Raw genomic sequence first — 22,062 nt, 5'->3', positions numbered from 1 at the left:
AGTCGGGAACACAACGAGCATGCACGTCACGATTGACGGCTGGCATGTCAAACATACGCATACGAATACATTAACGACCACCTGAGGTTCTGCTCTTGTTCATGAAAAGAGCAAAGCAGAAAAGGTATAGCTCTACAATATTTAAGGGCTTGTATCTTTGGATGACTACTTTCCAAATTTCTTTTAGTTCGACCTGTTTGTTACAATAAATCATACATCTCTCAGATTTTAAGTTGTAAAAATTGATTATGTACTGTGTATATATATATATATATATATATATATATATATATATATATATATATATATATATATATATATATATATATATATATATATATAAGATGTCTTAAAGTTGCTCAGTGCTCATCCTCTGAGACTGCTCAGTCTGAGTAATTACTGCTCTATTACATAGTATTAATTATAGTATTACTCATGGTAATGACACCGATTAAATAAAAATGAGCAGATTTCAATCAGCGATGTCGAGAGATAGTCAGAGACTTCGAAGAGGCTTGTAATCATTTTGTCAGCATCAGTTGCCCTATAGACAAATTTTACAGAGCACCATCTTCTCAAATCTCATAATTACCGTCTGCGGAGACATACGACTGACATTAACATGACATGACTGCGTCTGACTGAAGATGTTCCAGGCAGGGGGAACTGGTAGATGCTGGCAGGAAGAAGAAGCAAGGTTTTGTTTTTACGCTTTTTTTTAATTTATTTTTTATTTTATTTTTTTAACAAAGAACGAAGAAGAGATCGGAGAGAATATTGCTCCACTGTGTCAGGTCTGAGTTGGATTAGTGCTTTGTGGTCGATGTTAGACAGCACACAATACATTTGGAGACACCTCATGTAAACGTGTACACTCCGGGAACAAACAATTACACACGGACAGCCAACAACGAAGTCAGTTGAAAGCTTTTCTCGCAGTAAATTAACGCTATAACGGTATCAGATTGCAGAACCAAGACAAAAAATTGCGTAGTCACTGGCCATATGTGCTGGGCAGCAGTATGATGTTGTAATGTTACATCACTAGAGGGCAGAGTCTATTGCTCTCTAAATGAGTCAGAAGGACAATTATGTTCCAGCAAGCATGATCTCAGTGACAATCGTTTCCAGTCTATAATTACTCACTAAATTCTACTAGGAAGTAAAGTTAATTCAGGGAAATTGTAACAGTACTTAGCATTTTTTTTGTAGCATCTTTTCTTTCTTTGCACATTAAAGTAGTGATGGTCACTGGACATTACCTAATTTCTATGTACAATGCACCTTTACATTTGCACACCATGCCATTTGCAGTGAATTGGTCTCTACACTCCTGCACTTTTTATCGGGCATAATATTTAAATATGTAAATTATATATATATATATATATATATATATATATATATATATATATATATATATATATATATATATATATATATATATATACATATATATATATATATATATATATATATATATATATATATATATATATATATATATATATATATATATATATATATATATATATATATTCAGGTTTACTGGACAGCATTAAAAGTATTATTGAAAAAAAAATATTATTCAAGGTTATCATATGGTGGGGTGGTAGTAGATTTTACTGTAATATTTGTTTGGTATTGCATTTTTAGAAAAAATTACATTCGAAAAATACTGAAGACTTTGTTTAAGATCCTGCCCTTTTTGTTATTCCTGAGAAAAAAATGTGAGTGTTATTACTACTTGATATGCAAGATAAATACAGTACCTAAGTGATCATGCAATAATAATAATAATTAAAAAAATTGTAAACTATGTAATGTTAAGACCTTGAATAAAATATTAAGACCTTGACAAGTTTGGAAATGTATGATGTTCAGGTAAACTAATTTAATATACATATATTAAATATATACAGAGAGAGAGAGAGAGAGAGAGAGAGAGAGAGAGAGAGAGAGAGAGAGAGAGAGAGAGAAACAGAAGCAGAAAAAAAAGGTATACTTCTATAAATTCACCTCCACTATTTTTGGAAGATATTCCACTAGATTTTGGAATGTGTTTGTTTGCTTTGTGCATGTGAAAGGAAAAAGTTTTGCAACCTCATACAAAGACATCCTACACAACTGTGTGCCTTCAACATTAAAGTAACATTTTGGGGAAGAACCAGCTGTAAAAAAAATGAGGAGTCCCAATGCATTTGTCCATATAGTGTAAATGTAATTGATGTGAAAGGATGAAGAGTCACTGGTCATTCTATGGACAATAATCTGGCTAGTTGAAAACTACAAAAGTCAACTGCAACACAAATAGATTACAGTAGAGAACCATTGTAGAGTAACTGAAAAACTGTATTAAATGTATGCAATGTTGCCAAACAGAAATCTGTGATCTTATTAAATGTGCAATGTTAAGCAGATTCTCTCTATTGGCACTACTTTGGACAGTGAGTCATAAATAATCAGGGGCAACTATTTGGAGTTTCAAAAAAGTATTTGACCGTCACATGCTATGCCTTTGTTCTCACAGTCTGTGGTTCTCTTCTGAAATTGAACACGTGTTTATACTATATTAGCAATCAACCACAAGCTTTCGTGCCTCAGCTTTAAGCTTGACATACCCTATTTACAGTCATTACAAACTTCCAGCTTGATCCAGTTTTTTTTTCTATCCCTTTATTTAAACACAATTACTCCTACACTGATGAATTAACTCTACCTGTTCTGACTTGCTAGACAACAGAAATAAGACAGACTAACCGAGATTTTTCTGGTGCCACCATTTTAGGTCATAAACCTCAGCTTACTCTGGACCTCAAATATCTCCTCATGAATTGTCAGTGGACAGATAAAACAATAAACAGTCTATTTAAACAATACTTATTTATGCATAAAGCTTTCCAAGCATTTACTTTGGATGATATACCATGCTATCTAAATTGTTTCACTTGAATTGATGTGCGCTGTGTATTCGATAATCGCATCAATCTTTATAGAAGACTCAGTACAGTTCTGTTGGGTAAAAGGGACGGTTTCTGTCATGTTTTCAGTGTGAAGTTTAGCTAATTAAGTCCCAATGGAACAAGTTCAAGCCCTGATAGAGATGTCAAAGAAACTTACTTTTCTCAGAGTTTCTAGAATGGGCCGACAAATGGACATTATCTTGGTGCTCCATTTTTCAAATGTTGTAATATAGATATTTATATATATAGTTATATATAGCAGAATGAATTCAAAACAATTTAAATACCAGTGGATCCCCCCATGGAAAGGAGTTATGTCATGTAGCAGTAAAATGGCATGTAAGCCACTCTATTTTACTTTTTATATATATATATATATATATATATATATATATATATATATATATATATATATATATATATATATATATATATATATATACACACACAATAAATTGCATATTAATGCATATGCATATTAATGCAAATGCATATTAATACTAAAATGGTATCATCCTGAGCCACCAATGCAGATGGTACATGATTGTTTTGAACCAACATAAAGGGATATTACAGCATCATGCCTACCATAATACTGACCTGTTTATAATGTAAAAATATTTTTTATGTTTTTGAACCTCTATGATTTTAAATAAATATTTATTTAATTGAACCGAAGTTGTTTTCCCCCAGAGGAATATGTGAGTATTGTAGTATCTACATAAGTAGTATGTAAATGAGAACATAAAATCAAACAAACTATTAAACAAACAAATAAATAACTGTTCCAAATAAAATGTAGGCCATTTGCAAATATGTAAGGAATAAAAAGAAAAAAAACAAAAAAAACAATTATGATAAAGTGGTGGTACATTGCTGGAGTAACTGTTACAACATATTTTGTAATTTTTCTTGTACCTTTTTTTAAACAAATATTCCAATGTTTATCTTTTAAAGAACAACACATTGTGAAATAGTTAAGTTTTATTGTTAAATGTCTGAATAACTATAATGAAATGGATATTTGGTGTGACCCAGATGAGATGGTTTCCATCTGTCACCACTTAAGTTAATAAGGTAAACTAACAAAGGCTGAAAGGGACGTACACAATTTAGGCAAATGTTTGTGGACACCTGACTGTAAAATTCTTACTGTATCTACTTTCTGAACATACCATTCCACATTTCCTCCCAATTTGCTGTTACTATAACCTTCACTCTTCTTGGATGATGTTCCACTGTATTTCTGCGTGGGCTTGTGGAAATGTGTTTTAATTTAGCCACAAGGACTTTAGTAAAGTCAGGTATTGATGTAGGGTGAGGAGGTCTGGGGTGCAGTCAGCATTCCAACTCATTCTAAAAGGTGTTCAATACGGTTGAGGTCAGAGCTCTATAGCAAGCCATTCAAGATCTTCCACTCAACTCCTGTACACCATATCTTAATCGTGCTCAATTTATGCACAGGTTTGCGTTTCTTAGTTTGAGTAATGGGAAAAATAAACTCATTCAATGACATTCTATATAATTGTGTGTCTTTAACTTTGTTGGAAAAATTTTGGGAACATTTGTACATATAGCGTTTTCACCAAACAATAAATATAAAATAAAGTGTTAAAATACATCTTTTGACACTTTGAAGCAAGTGAAATATTTATAAAGTGTTATCTATTCAATCTACAAAATAATGGGAAACACTGTCAATTCTATAATTTGATTTAAAACATCCAGTATATGATTTCGGTTGTTAAAAACATCTGAAGGCCATAATGAGTGCCATTTGTGATGAATTTCAGCTGTATGCCAGCTGTTAAAGAGCACACAAATTTAATTTGATATATGTGTGCATGTAAACACCGATGATGGGATTTGTACGAATGCCAGCGTTTTGGTTTTACTGCTCCAAGACAGTAGTTTGGAACCTTTTTTCCAAACACCCACTAGATTCTTGCAAAAAATTAAATACTAAAATCTAGTATTCAAATCTGGTATTCTCACCTGGAAGTAATCGAGTCAAGAGTATGTCGTCCAGAATAATTTTGAACCCGTTGAAGCGGAAAGATAAAAAAATTTCAACTCTATGTTGAAACTAGTAAATTTTCTCAAAAGTGTGAACATTTTTAAAATCTCCTAAAAGGGAGACACAGTTCCTCTTCTTTGGAACTGGCGAGGCTTGCGTAATTATTCAATCATTGGTGGATGTTGGAATCTTTTTTATGAATTAAAATGTCAATTTCAAATGTATTTATCTGAAAACATTTCTATGACGTAAGCGCTATCTGTGCTAAATGATCACGCAAAACATACAGTTTATATGTATATATTGTTCAGGCAAAATTGGAACCATTTAATATAATGGGTTAATAGTAATATAATAACTAATATTATATAAATTATTAGATTATATGTAATAATTAGAATTTTTTTGTTGGAAAAATTACAAACGCATATTGCATATTGTGTATGCTTATTGTTAAGAAAGCAGACTAAACAGAGAATATAAATCCTAAAATCTATTCTAAAAGATAGATTAGTCAGTAAGATAGAATCAGGATCCCATATGTTTTAACAGCCCATTCCTGTAACATTTCAAGACCTCCCTTCACCTGGCCTATGCAGAAGCCTTAATATATTTTAATGATATTTAAATGTGATATCTTGTTTGTTCTTGTGATTTTGTAGACATGAAGTTAAGCCAAACCTCTGGGAAAATGTGCAACACTTAACAGCAAGCCTCACATGGTACACCTGTGCCAAGAACAGTGCATCTTTCTGCTAGTATAGGCAGGTACACCAGCTCCCTCTTGTGAGACCAGTTTTATGATCAGATGTGGCACATTATATTAAGGCTAAATAGTGATGGATTACATACTGCATGTGTTGAAAGAAGTGTCCCAAAAGTATTGGGACACCTGACTCCAATCTGTTCCCACAAAGTTGAAGGCATACAATTTCATAACATGCCTCTGGATGTATTTCATTACTATTACATTTTCACCTTACTTGAACTAGGAGATTCGAACCTGTTCCTGCATTGTAATGCCACTGTGCACAAAGTGAGCTTCATAAAGATATGGTGTGCATGGGTTGGTGTGGAGGATCTTAATTGGTCTGCTATAGAGCTCTGAACTCAACCCTATTGAACACCTTTGGGATAAATTGGAATGCTGACTGCACCCCAGGCCTCCTCACCCTACATTAGTACCTGACTTTAAAAAAGCCCTTGAGGCTGAATGAGCACGAATATCTCCAAATATCTCCATAAGCACACTTCAAGATCTAGTGGATCATCTTCCCAGAAGAGTGAAGGATATTATAACAGTAAATGGGGAGGAAATGTAGAATGGGATGCATTTCACAAAAAAATCACTGAATCTTTTGCATTTAAATAGCAGTGTAACAAATGTATTTATATATATATATATATATATATATATATATATATATATATTTTTTTTTTTGATTCTTTTATAAATCATACAAAATAATAAACTTATCAAATATGTATAATAAGAACACCAATGCAGGACATTAGAGAGACATGTAAGATATCAACAGACCTATTTATGGTCCTCGGGGCGTGGAAACAATTTAGAAGTACTTTGAGAAATTTGTAAGCGAAAACTCATAGTAATGGCTAAGAAATTTAGCAGGAAAGACATGAACAAAATAAACAATTAGCAAACATTTAAAAGCATTACTGAATTTCAATCATTCTAAAATTTTACCATCACCAATACCACAGCTTTGCGTTTTTTTCCAGTTTAAATGTTTGCCTGCTTCGACAAACTATCAATAAGAAAGCGTATGTATAGTATTAAGATGCATTTATGAATAATTCACTTTTAGACATGTACAAAAACATACATTTGTACCCTTGTGATGAAACCTGTGCTGGAGCAACTGTGGCAAAACCAATGTAAAAATAAATCTAAAGCCTCTAATTGAATCATCTTCAATTACAAACCATGCAGGGGTTAAACAAGCCTGTATGTTGCAGAGGACATAAACTACTAGGAAGGTGGTATATTCAATTTAATCAAAATATTAAGCCCCAACAAATTGTATCTAAAATAAATTAGAATCAAAGAAGAATCTCTGTACAGGTCTAATTGACCGATGAGCATCATTTACTAAGTATTTAGTAAAGTTTAGTAAGTAATTCATGAATAAAATATAGGAAATATTATTTTATTTATTATTCAATAGCATAATTCATTACACAGATTTATAAAAACTTAAATGCAGTAGTTGTGTTATATAAACAATCATTTTTATAGCTATGTAAATACTGAACATTTATTGCATGATTTAATGTAGGTGTACTTCAATGTCTCGCTGTCTTTGTCAGTACTTTTTTTTTTTTTTAAAAAAGACGGTTGTTGTAAAGGATATGACTTGACTAGACTAGATATGACTAGAGCTTTTTGATGATGATGATGATGATCATTATCATCATTATTAATTATTATTAATTATAATAATAAAAATAATAATAATGATAATTATAATTGTTTAAATAATAATTATTTAACCTCCATCGATGTAAAGGGTTGATTTTACAGTCATTAATATTACCATTTACTTTTACATAATGTTAATTCAATTTTTTACTTTTTATTTGTTTCATCATATTGGGCTGTAAAATCAATATATATTTTTTGGAATGCGATTTGAGGTCAATAAAAATACTAATTAGTATAAGTAAAAAATACTATAATAAATAAAATACTTAAAAGTAACAATATTTATTTATTTAAGTCCTGTCATTTCCCATAAAAAAGCCATTCATATGCAGGACAGTCAGAATTTAGCATCTTATATAGAAATACAGCTAATCTGGAGAAATTATGATTTTTTTTTATGTACTGAGAATAATTTAAGACAATTCTTTGGTCAGCTAATCATTTAAGCAATCTTTTTTTTTTATTTGAGCGCACATTAAAATCATTGGCTTTTACAAGTTCATGATCTTGAGTAAACTGTAGTACATAGTTTTTGCTCACAATTTATTGTCTGCACACAATATAAAAAAGCTATATATGTTAATCCCAGTGCTATTACCAGTTCAGTTGTTTAAACCAAATTTTCAGTGATAATGTAATAATTATACATTATTATTACTAAAACGGTTCATGCACCAACATACTGATCTGCATTTAGATGCTTATTTCAGCCCATGGCAACTTCACACTCATATTATTATTTAATTATAATTTTTTTTTTACTTCAATTGCTTCTTCCTTTTATGTTGCATCGTAATCTACCTGACAGCTAAGAGAAAAAAATCTGCTGTCTGATTCTTCAGTCTACAATGTCTATCATGGAGTTGTTTTAGGCTTAAAAGCAAATGCTTGTGTTTTTCTAAGGCAATGTCTAGACTCTCATTAAAACAATCAAAGCAAAAAAAAAAAACCCCAACAAAACAAAAGGTGTGAAATACATTGCAAAGTATTTCCCCAGTGCAAAACCCATCTATAAATACACAGACTTTTTGTACAGTTCTCTGACTATAAGTCCTTATTTTGCTACCATTTTATCATCCCAGCATACACACTAACAGTAGTTATTTCATGGTTTAATGCATATGTTTAGTTAAGGATGTAGCATGCATGTCTCAGGGAAAGCTAGGAGGTTGTACAGTCATCTCCCATGGTATAACTCTAAACTATACAACCTACTACCTCAGCCTGGGGAGCATTGAAGAAAGGATGAGAGGTGGAGCTACAAAAAAGTTTTATGGGTCCAACAAAAGAAACAATCAGACTGTCAAACTGAAATCTGGTGCAGCCATACCAGCAAAATAGATAGCAGCAGCAAAACCGATACAGTGCTAAGATAATCAGTTATGAAAAAAAGCTAAACATGATGTTCTCCAAACTTCTAAATAGATTTAATTCTGCTTTCCAGGCTGCCATAAAGAAAAGACAAGACTGAATTGACAGTTGCGAAGGCCGACAGACAGATACCTATAGATACAAGCTTGTGTGGAATGTCAGCACAAGTTCGGATCTACGGGTTTGTGTCTGCAGGCATGTCTCTCCCAGAATAAAAAAAAAAAAAGAACCAAAAAAAGCATAGCCATCACTAATTATCCACATAAGTCTAAGAGGTACACTTTATGAACAAAGATATTGGGACACCTGCTTTTGCCAGCCATATGTGGTTCTACCTTAAACTGTTTCCACAAACTTGGAGGTACACAATTGTGAATTTGAATCTTTTTAGCATTACATGTTCACTTTAATTGAACTAAGAACCCAAACCTGTTCCAGCATGACAATACCCATGTGCACCAATCCAGCTCTTTTAATTGGCTGCTGTAGAGCTCTAATCTCAACTCTACTAAACACTTTTATGATGAATTCGAACATTGACTGCACACTAAGCTTCCTCACCCCACATCAGTACCTGATTTTAGTAATACCCTTACTGCTGAAAGAGCACAAATCTCCACAAGCACACTCCAAAATCTAGTGAAACATCTTCCCAGAAAAGTGGAGGTTATTATGACAGCAAATGTGGAATAAATGTGAATAGGAGTGAGAAGAAATCAGACACAAATCATATGGCCAGATATCTATATAGTTAAGTTGTAGTATTTGCTTTTCAAAGCCCATATCAATGCTAAAGAATATAAAGATGACAACAATTATCAAAGACCATTAAAAAGTTGTTTTCAGTATTATAATTTACAATTGACTATAATGGTTTTCAATTTTAATATGTAATAAACTTCTAACTTTCATTGCACATTGTACATTTGTATATAATCGCTGAATGATGACAGTGGAGGAAACCTTGTCTTTCATTTGACCATACAAATTCTTCAGTTTTTCATTTTTGAACAAACTCCTTTCACCAGTGATATATTCCTAGTTTGACTTATACATTTATTCTACTTATATTAATTTAAATTGAACTGCAGTCAATACTAAATATAAAAAAGGATTAAAAAAATATTGCACAAAACATTGCAGTCTTTTTAAAACCAATGTAATGATAGATATATAAAATATATTCTATATATAGATGTAGATAGTGTGCAATTTTGACCATGTTAAGGGTTTTCTCAGTTTGCTACACAATTACATACATTTACAGTAATAAGTACACAACATGGCAGTTTTAGAACCTTTTTCTGAAGACTTGGTTTTAATTTTCTACAATAATGTGCTTGTGGTTTTAATTTTTTTTTTTACACATACACAGCATCACTCAGGACCTTTTTTACTTTGCTAACTCCATGTGGTGAACAGACTATAGATTTATTTCCAGTCCAGCTGTAGCTGTCACAGTTTATATCAGAGGGCCAAACCACCTGATTTCACTATGTGGAAAGCCCACTTGTTTAATCTTTACAATCATAGAGCCTCAGCCCCCTCATTTACGGGTGATCTATTAGGTATGTTTTCAATTGGATGTCTAATAGTTTCAAGTTGGAAAGACAAAAAAAAGAAGAAGAAAAAATAGAAAAAAACTCTTTCACTGTCAGACGACGGGTGCTGTGTCGAGTTTCCTTGTTTGTATCCTCAGCTCTTTTACATTACATCTGTAATCTTCATGTCCTCTCATTTTATTGCTTTTTAACAAAACTTTAGTTTGTCAGGTTTTTTTTTTTAATTAAAATAACGATTTGTGGATGCTTTTTTTTTTTAACTATAAGATAAAACAATTATCAAATTAACAAACTTTCGTAAATGTTTTAACATTTGCTTGCACATTCTTAAAATCTGTTTCAAATATCCAATAATATATTCTTGTTCACGTTTGTTTAAACCATGCTGCTCATTTTGGTTATGTTAGTAACCATGATCAACTTTGTTTCACTGGTAAGGACAAGCACAAATTCTTTGAAAAGACTCTTTTAAAGAACTTGTTTTTCACATCTTATAAACATAAACTTATGAGACTCAAAAGTACAGAGAATCTATTTTACCCTGAATGCAGACTGAAGGCCGCTTGCATGTGCTTGCTACTTGAATAACTGTTTTATGAGAAAATTGGTGAGATGACAGAATCGGATGAAACATATCTGAATTGTATCCTAGATGCTTGCATGTCAATATGATATTCAAGGCATTTGCTCACTGTTTAAACCCAAATAACATTTTAAGCATTTTATGTAAGCTTTTTTCATATTACAATACAAGCTTTTTGCAAATTTTTCAAAAAGTTTGCTATGTTCCTAATTTCACAGTATGAGTTTGTACAAAGTGTAAGTAGAAGCTAAAAAAGATGATATGGTATTACAGAAAGAAAGAAAAAATGAACATAGAACATGAACAGAGCAGATATCTAGCCAAGAGAACTCATAGAGAGCATATTAAAATAAAAAACAGAGGGTGAAACCAGTTTGGAATTTCGCAAATAAGGAGTAAAGCTAAAGGTTGGGCCTGGCCGAGGCTGGCAAGGGTTTGGAATTTCCCCTGCAGTATCTACTCGTACAACTGACTCCCAAGCATTTCCAAAAAAAAAAACCAACAACAGCAAAACAAATCCTGCCATAAAATAATATAGAAAAGATTTTTATGAGGGAAAATAATACAAATGATAATAAAGTACACATATTTAACAATCCAGGGATTGTTATTATGTGTACTTCATTATTTTGTATTATTTTCCCTCATGAAAAATCTTGTCTATATTCTTTTCTATAACACACAACAATAACTATGATAGGACCAAATAGAATCATTAATAATAAAATAATAATAAATACTGCAAGATAGCAAGACAAATAGCAAGATGTCACTCTTTCATTGCATAAAAAATATTATTCTGAACCTGCATATGATAAAATACTGTATCCTCGTTTAGTTTTACTAAATATAATTTTATCAGAAAAGAAATGATCAATTTTAACATATGCATTTTTGCTATTTATTTCATTTTTTTTTTTCCCTTTTTTGCGGTTATTTTTGGAAATATTAATTTCAAATTCTAAATAAAAGAAATTCATTTTACTAGCAAAAATGCACATAAAATTGCAACAGAAATAAACACAAACCATAATAACCAAGTGCTAGAACTAAACACAACATCAAAAATTGACCCTGAAACCTGGAAAAAGTTTTCTTTACGTAAAATATATTTTGCAATACAAAATTTCAAAATTGAGCTCTTCTTTAACAAAAAAAAAATGCAGTGGCATTTAAGCATTTAAATATCAAATCAGCTCACTAGTGCTGTTTAAAAGGAAGGAAACACACGTGGTATCGCAAGAAAGGGCAGACAAAAATATCCAACTCAGGGATGTAAAAATCACAGCAGGCACTCGTTCGCTTCCCAATAAACCTGCTCACTGTTTCACGCAGTGGGCCTGCAATGGTGTAGTGAATATGTACTGTAATTTCTGTTTGGATTTAATTCTAGGCTGCTTTATGACAATATCTATCATTACAGTTTGCTGTATAAAGATTATTATATACATTTAATTGAATATTTATTCGAGTATTACAGTTCTATGCTCACAACAAAATGTATGAATATGAAAATTTGCTTTTTATGAATCAACATTGATCAGGTCAAAACATGGCACTTAAAAAAACAGATGTGCCAGTTGTATTTAATGAGTATGATTTTGCACAATATTAACTCTGGTATTATAAAGTTACCACTAGGCTACAGTATACAGCTACTAGTAAACTATTTATTTGTCAAAGAAAAAAATTACAATGACATCTTACTGTCAATTCTGTGTCCTAAGCCTGCTTAAAAATGAACACTGCTTTTAGCTTACAGTAGTTAAAAACCTATATATTAAAATACATTTTATAATTATTTATGCACCTTCGAATATGGCACTCGAATTCTATTTTTAAAAGAGATGCTAATAGAGATATGTAAAGGAAATCCGGCCTGCAAAGTGCAATATGCTTTTACTACCAAGTGGCTTGGTGTGAAATGATTTGATGGTCAATTTGGACTCATCCAAAACAGCCAAGTACTCGCACTTAAAAGGCCGATGGATGTTTTACTTAAGGTGCTTCCCAGCACTTGAATTTCAATGCCCGGATTTGGACTTTGATGCGAGTGCCAGGTTCCTCTAACTATGTTACTGAGGTGATGCCAAGAAGTTAAAACATCCCTCCAATAAGAGGGCAGAAAGAGCTGGTGGTTGTGGGGGTGAGGGGGGAACAAGTGATTGTCCTGCCTTTAGGAGTAGAGGAGTAAAGCCTCTAGCTCTGTGAAAGGACAGGAGAGGTACACACAGGCATGCAAACACACACACACACACACACACACACACACACACACACACACACACAGAGAGAGAGAGATACACGCGCACACACACACACACACTCCACAGTTGTGGATGCACAACTAAAAACCCTGCAAAACAACACACCGAACAATTCCTCTTCTATTCGATCAAATAAAAATTGCAATCTGCTGTTCAGGAAGAACTAGGAGGGTATGTGTCAGGCCTTTCTCCTCATATAAACGCATTAAACATGGGACACACACAAACACACACACAATAGACAAGTGCAGAATGCAGTCGCTGAAAATACAGTCTAGCTCCGAAGCATGGTAATAGTGACTTACCAAGACTCTGATTTTATTGTTTCCATCTTTCTCTCTCTCACTCTCTGTCTCTCTCTCTTTCACTCTCTCTCTCGCTGTCTCCCTCTCTATATACTCACGGAGCCTGCAGCATTTGGCAGGAGGTTTGAAGAGTCCAGTCCACTGTGGCCCACGAGCAACACAAAACATGCAACTTTACAGAAAGAAAAAAAAGAAGTCGAGAAAAAAAAAATCCAGATAACGGAACGCAAGAGCAAAACAAAGACAAAAGAAAACAGTGCGCAATATGTTTCTGAGACGCTGGAAAAAAACATAAAAACACGCTAAATACATTTTTAGGAAAACAAAACAAACAAAAAAAGTTTTCGATATTAATAAGAGATCGATTTTTCCTAAAATCATAAATGCACCTTGAGGTTTTAATGCCTGTAAAACCTCTGAATCCACGAAATGGGTGCCTGCTTAACGACCAAATGACAGGCAACATCTGTTTGTAAGAAAGCCAAGATCGAGTCTTAAAAAAAAAATTGGCTTGGTTCTCTTTCACTCTCTCCCTCTCTCTCTCTCTCTCTCTCTCTCTCTCTTGCTCTCTCTCGCTCTCTCTTTCTGTATTTGCGCTTTCTCTCCCACTCTCATTCGCTTTCACTCTCACTGCTGAATAAAAATGAAGGAGAAAAGAAAGAGACTGGAAATCTGGCTGAGGGGAAGAAAGAGTTGTGCAATAGTGCTGTCACCCCTTAACCTTGTCCCTGCTGCCTGTTCCCCTTCTCCAGCTGCTGCAGCGAGAGGAAATCCAGGTAAAAACTTCTCTACCATCCTTCTGCTAGCCTCTCCCAGATCCTCTGCCCCAACCAAACCCCCACCCTCATACACATACACACACATACACATACACGCTTCTTGGAAGACTTCCCTACACCAAAAATAAATACTAATCTGCAGTTCTATTTGCCTCTTAAAATGCGCCCTCTGGCCTTTTGCCACCTTTTGCTGACACACATATACATACACACACATGTGCGCACACACCCCTTGCCAAACAAACAAACAAACACATTTTTTATTGGATTGAGTCACTTGTTGTTCATTTGTAAATGAACAAAGCCACAGTACTTCGAATTTACAAATAAATAAACAAATACCTAAACAAGTACCTAACTAAAGTCAATTGAATCATCTATCTGCCAGCATACTTCTTTCTTTCTTTTTACAAAGCAGGCATTTTGGCAACCACTGACAATCTGGTCACTGCAGCAAAAATAACACTTGCACACGCTTCTGAAAGCACGCGCAAGGAACAGGACGTTTTCACGAATGGTCGTTGACAGTTTTGCGCCGGTCGCTGAGCACACGGTGAACAACGGCCAGACCGGATCCTCGCAAGCGGCGCCTGAGACCCGCGCTCTTGTTATCGCACATTTTCTGAGGATCAGCAGCAAGTGGGATTAGCACGTGGCAGCGCAGACGGCCATAAAAACAGAGAGCGAGCGCTCTAAATATACACACACGTGAATAAAACGCGGAGGTGACCCGAGCCAGTGCCGGCTATGTCTGGTGTATGCTGTCAGTGTCGGGGGCTGCGACTACTGTGTGTCACTAGAGGTCAGATTCACAAGCATTACACATCAACTCCTTGATTCCACTCGTTTTTTAATTCCCAGCTGCCTGTTCTACTGGGAAAAGTGAGACTGACACCCAGACACCCTGCGGCCAATGACAACGGCTCCCCAGGGGAATATGACACGTTGAGTCATTTTCCCTTGTCCTTGCCTGTAAACAAAGAGCACAGCATTCCTATAGTACTCGCAAACTGGCAGGGAAGGCGCGCCGGCGTATGTGTGTGAGTGTGTGTATGTTTTGAGTGAAGGAGAGGTGGTTGTGGAGTGGGGGAGCAACTCCTGGAGCGCTGTGATGTCTTTCTCCACTGTACAGCTGTGTTCGCGCTCAACATACGCATTCACACTACAGTACATTAAGATGGCACTGTGTCTCACCCCTATAAATTCCACGCCTCTTGCGCTCCGACATTCCGCTCACGCACAACTGCGGCAGCCCTCCACCAATCCCTCGCTTTAACCCCCACCTCAGCCAGATGGGCCACCAGTTTCCCCTAACACATGCACTCTCCCTCTCCACCAACCTGCCAGACGGAGTTAGCAGCAGCCTCGCGCTGCATTCAAAACATCATTTTTATGCATGCAGACACAGAGACGGCACTGCCCACAGCTGCCCTCGAGCTTTCTTTTTCGATGCCACATGGTTTACAATACAATTGTAATACAATTACTTTCAATCAAATTTATATATATATATATACTGTATACATTGCATAATTTTAAAATGCCCAATACAGCCTGAATTCTAATCAAATATATAAAAGCAATAAAATTAGTGTGATAAAATTAGACTAATATACTCTTAAAACTGCACTAAACTGTCTCTTCCAGATAAAAAAATGTCTAACATCTAGACTCATAACTAAGAATGCAAAAAAAAAAAAAAAAAAACAACTAAATTATTATAGGTGAGGTGACACCTTTTGCTCAGCTGAGCTAATACTTAATTATAGTCCATCTGGAAGAAAATTAAGAACTCCTTAGAGACTCAGTGAGAAAATAAAAGACACTGGTTGACCAAATAGTGTGCCATTTATGTGTGATAAAAAACCCCCAGAGTGGCCGAATCGTTGTTTATATTTTCTGGGAAAGACAATAAGTTAATCGGACCACAGAGAGCTTTGTGTGAGAGGATGCGCAAGAAGCAAGAAAAAGGATGAAGAGACCCTTTGTTTCTTGCCACTACCCATAATTCATGGCGGTGCACACTGTCCACTCTGTTTCCGAAGCTGCTGTGGCTGCACCCTGGACGCCATAAAAAAGCAGCGATTGGCAATAAATGGCTAAAGGGGTGGGCACTCTCTACTGTAGGTCTGTTTGCTGTGCTTTTTCTCACATTGTCATGGGGTCATAGCTGCTTGTGTCCTCAGCTGACCTGCAGTTTTTTCTCTCTCTCACACACACACACACACACACACACACACACACACACACACACACACACACACACACACACACACACACACACACACACACACGAAACCATGCCCAGCTGCTTCTTTTGACAACACCCACTCTCGAGCATACACATCCCAAACACAGTTTTCAAAAATCAGTTAATTTGAATAATATATATATATTATTTTTTTTTTATCTAAGCAAAGTAATTGTTAACTGACAACTGTTGCTTTCAATATGTAAATATGGTCATTTTTGTCATTCTTTTCATTCCTAGCAGAAGCAAAACTGACAAATAGAACATTAACACATTAGAAATTCAGTATTATATGGTCCTGGAATCAGAAATGTGTGAGATAAATGCCTGTGATATCAGTGAGCACAGCTGCAAAATTGTATCCAAAGCTACTGCTAGCAGTTGTAGCCACACCCAAATTCCAGTATTACCAATACAACAGTGTAGTTAGGTTGGGCGGGTCATATAAGCTTGGGTCTTATGTGCAAACTGTAACAAGATGTAACACAAGAGCCAGGACCGGTGGGGAGATGCGAGCCTTCAGCCTTGTCTTCAGATTTATTTAAATCGATAGCAGCAAAACATGATCATACGATCGATATGATACAATAGATATGATCAAATCATGGTTGCACGTTGCGATGTCTTTCAGCTGTGTATTCAGCACCACTGCAAAGGTCTACAATAATTTTTTGTACTTTCTGATTGCTTGTCAGAATAATAAGCTGAATTTTTGTGTAATTTACTACAATGTGCTAGCTGATAGTATAAGAAGAATAAAACAATTCTACACATAATAATATTTCTTCAACAGCACAATGTCATATTACCCCAATTCCAAAAAATAGGACACTGGGTAAAATGTAAATAGAATTATATTTACAATAGGGCATACAAAACATAACAAATGTTTAAACTAAGGAAATGTAACATTTAAGTAAAAAGAATTTGGTCATTTTAAATTTATTCCTATCTTTACTTCTTAGAGACTTTTTTTTATAGCCATTTATGTTATTGACATGTTGCCAATTAACCCAATTAGGTGCAATACATTGCTCCTTTTATTTCTTTCAACATTTACTTTTCTATCCTTTAGTTGCCCCGTCCCACCTGTGATGTGTTGCAGCCATCACTTAACCCTGTGATCTGAATCCAATTTCCTACGGTAAATAAAATTAGTTTATGAGATTTGCAAATAATTCTACATTCGGTTTTACATACGTGCTTCCTGCTCAAACTATTACCACAAAGTTGGAGGCACAAAATTGTCTAGGATGTATCTGGAGGTTCTTGCATTAAATTTTCCTTTCACTTAAGACCCAATTTGTTCTATCATGACAATGTCCATGTGCACAAATCCAGCTCTATGAAGATATGTTCTACATGTGTCGAAGTGGAAGATTTCAAGATGCCTGGTATCGAGCTCTGAACTCAACCCTATTAAAAACTTTTTAAAGAATTGGAATTCTCCAGATCTCCAGACCTCCTTATGCTACATGAGTACCATACATTACCAATGCACTTGTGGCTGAATGAGCACAAATCTCCACAAGCAATTTTAAATGAAAAAAAAAAGGTTTATTATATCTGCAGATTGTTTTATGTACTACAACATCTTTTCTAGGTTTAAAAAATCTATCTTGAGCAAGGCCTTTCTTTCTTAAAGTGAAAATAATAGACGATAGTCGAGAAAAGTGTCCCATCACCAGGCGATCTGATAGTGAACTTAAGGAGTGACAATTGAAAAGTCTAATTGCTGGCACAGGGACAGAAACAAAGATATCGCTCATTTATTTTCCCTGAAGCGCTTCACTCTAAATGCCTTGCGTGGAAAAGACTTCAGAGCATATTATAGCTCCACATCATATGAACTGAACTGTGTTTTCCTCTGGAGCTGTGGCATTTCAACCCTCACTTTCTTTTCTCTTCTCTTCTTCTCTTTCATCCAAATCACTGCATCTGTCTAGCACCCTCCATACCTTCTCCTTTGGTAGTGGCCTTTGCTATCCAACTACCACCCACTCTCTACTCTCTCTCTTGCTCTCTCTCGCTCTTTTACTCTCTCTCTCTCTCTCTCTCTCTCTCTCTCTCTCTCTCTCTCTCTCTCTCTCTCTCTCTCTCTCTCTCTCTCTCTCTCTCTCTCTTCTCTCTCTCTCTCTCTCTCTCTCTCTCCCTGGCTCTCTTTCTCACTCATCATCATCTTTCTCCCTCCGAAGCTTAGGCTCTCCGTTTAATTTACTAGGGCTTCAGAGAAGGCGGGGCAGAGGGAACTCCATGGTAACCTGGCACCCAGCCATCTCATTACACTGCCAATTGATTCTGGCCTACCGCCACGCTGCTGTCCCCTGCCAGCCCACTTCCCATCATGCACCTGACATCTCCAGGCCTGTCTATAGAGCAGGAGAATTACAAAGCACATACAACTTGCAACCACTTGGTCTTGTTATAGCACAGGCTCTGCTCAAAACACACAGAAAGAGGCAGCTTTACATAGAGAAAATAAAAAAGGAAAAAAAAGAAAATAATCCATGTTCTGAAATGTCTTTAGATTATGCATGGAATTTATTATTTTACGATCACTGTTTAAATTGGACTAGATTTCAATTGGGTGGGAAAAGCTAGCGCGGCCGGCTCCAGAGGTATTGGCAAACTAAAAACGAGTTTAGAGCTGGCACATAGGTGAAACCCAGAATCGGGCCAGTACCAGCAAAAAACAGCGGATCGAATAGCAGAGGAAACATTGGATACCAGATCTTATAACAAATGGAAATGATTGGCATTGGATTAAGAAAACAAATGTACTTTTGGAACTAGAAATATTTACAATAAAACATACCTGGCATTTCCCCTATTTGGTTAGGATTTCTTTTATTATAATTTATTTTGTATTATATATTTATTCTTTATTTTATTTACAATGAATAAACAATACAATTGTCTGAGAGGGGAACTGTGAAGTATTTTAGGTTTAAAATCAATAAATTAATAAAATAAAAGCTTAGATTTAGTAGATATAGTAGATTTATTTAGAAATGTTGGATGGGTGTCAATATCAAAAATGATTCTTGAGGTTTTAATATTAGTAATGGCTTAAAAAAATGAGCTTAATCCAAAAAAATAAATATACATCTGTGAAATAAATAATTCTCACAAACAGTCAAGTAAAATATTTTTTTTATGAAATAAGTTTCTAAAACATTTTTTATAAGAAATAACATTTTTTTATTTATCTTATAAAACACAGAGTCAGAAATTTGAGACAGAACTACCTGTCCATTCAAATCAAAACACAACCCAGCTGCAGTCCAATTTATATATGAAATACTCCATAAATGCATAATGCTATGTATCCTAACAAGTTTTCAAGGAACTTGAAAAACAGAAAAACAGCACTACATCATTACAGATCTTTCACCATTCCTAAGCGTAATCATTAGGTTCTTTGCTGTAGAGCCATCCTTATTATTTTTTCATGCCAAATCTACCTTTTGTTGTATTTCATGCTTTTCCATCTGACCATAGAATCTGGTTCCAGTCAAAGTTTCAGGAGCATCTCAAAATTTCCAGGTTCTTACATTTTTTGATAAAAGAAAATGCTTTCTACCGGCATGCCTTTAACTATTTTTTTTGGCATGTAGGTGGTGTCTAATTGTGGATTTAGAAGCTTGGTGACCCTGAAATGATACCATAATTTACTAATCTCCAACTGTGATAAATGGTTACCTCTTGAAACCCTACCCTGACTGCAAGTGGGTTCAAAAGACATTTGCATCCTTAATTATTGTTCTGACAGCAGCCTTTTTATTAAGCCTTTTTATTTGTGCCATTTCATTTGTGTATTATTCTATTTTATATGTGATGGATGGTATTATTGGTAATATTATCCATATAATATTAGTATATAGCTAATAATGTGTATGTCCCCCTTGCATGGCTAAAACAGCTCTTCCCCATTGAGGCACGACCTCTACAAGACTTTCAAGGTGTGGGACCTGTTAGCAACATATCCTTGAGAGTTATCAGGTGGTGCCTCAAAAGAACTGAAAGGAAGACCAAGACCACCTTGAACTCTTTGTGATCTCCCTCAAGAAGTCCCTTTGTTCTCTAAATACTATTGCCATTAAGAGTGTACTTCGGTCTGCAACAATAGGTGATACATTTTAAAGCAATGATCACATGGTTTTCAAACAGTCCAGAGCATCACACTGTTCAGAGCTTCACAGTCCCTCCACCCTCTCGCCTCCTTTCTCATAGTGCATTCTGGTGCCATCTATCTCCAGGTAAGCAAAACACACAAAATATACGGCCGTCCACATAATGTAAAATAAAATGTGATTTACCACATGTGCCTTTCTTCTTCTATTGCTCCACAGTCGCATGCTCATTGGAGGAGCTTTCGGTAGTGGACAGGGTTCAGCACGGACACTCTAAACAGTCTACAACTTTGCAGCCCCATACTCAACGTACTATAATTCCAGCATTATTCAGCCATTTGTGCTATGGTATCTCTTTTGTGGGATTAGATTAGATTAGATAGACTGGCCTTGATTTCCTATGTGCATCAGAGATACTGTACAAATCACATCTCCAGCCGGTGTATTGTGGAAGGCAGAATCTTTAGGGTCCTGACATCATTTATTACTCCAGGTGCCTTATTGTCCATTGCACTACTTGCCGGACATGATTAAATCACAACATTATGCTATTACAGTGACTGCATAAACTCAGGGTCATCATAAACATTCTGTGTAATGAGTACAGTCAGCCTTCCTGTGGTTACAGAGTACTATGAGTGTCTCTTTTAAGGCACTGACTCAACTTGAAGGAAGACAAACAAATAATATATGTGGAAATGAGAACATCCTTTTAACATAAGCTGGCCTTCATTTTGTTTGCTCTTTATAGCTCTATACTCTAATGATTTAGAATCCTACAATTCAATTTCACCCAGAAAGCGATCAATGCCTGTGGTAGATCTCAAGGTTTCTTTCCTATATCGTTATACCAGGGAGTTTTTCCTTGGCATTTCTAACTCAGGGTTCTGTAAAGCTTTCTAACAATGTCTATTGTTAAAAGTTCTGTATGAATAAACTTGAATACAACAAGTCCACACCTGCTATGACAAGACCAAAAACATGTCTATTTCACAGCCCAATAACAAGATATATGCAATGCACAATAACTAAAGCAAAGCTACAATGTTCGAATCTCTAAACAGAAATACTAAACATGGAAGTGATTCGAACAGAAATGTCAGTAAAACGTGAGTCACTATTTTATTATTTGTAAGCCACACTTTCCATGCCACGCCATCTCCTAGAAAGCAATGCTATCATACAGTAGGGCGATGGCACAAATCTGCCAAGCAACAGACAAAACACAATGTCTTAAATGTAGTACACGAGCCAAGCGTGAAAGCACATGCCTTTTAAGCTAATACAACATCAGTTTTTGAATCACAAGAGCTGTGCTATTATATTGATGTGTGACACGCTCTGTACTTTGGGTGGCTCTCAAATACTCTAGCAGTAGGAGTGGT

The sequence above is a fragment of the Silurus aristotelis genome (assembly GCF_946808225.1).
Source record: "Silurus aristotelis genome assembly, chromosome: 8".
Lineage (NCBI taxonomy): Eukaryota > Metazoa > Chordata > Actinopteri > Siluriformes > Siluridae > Silurus > Silurus aristotelis.
This window is presented reverse-complemented; position numbering follows the sequence as displayed.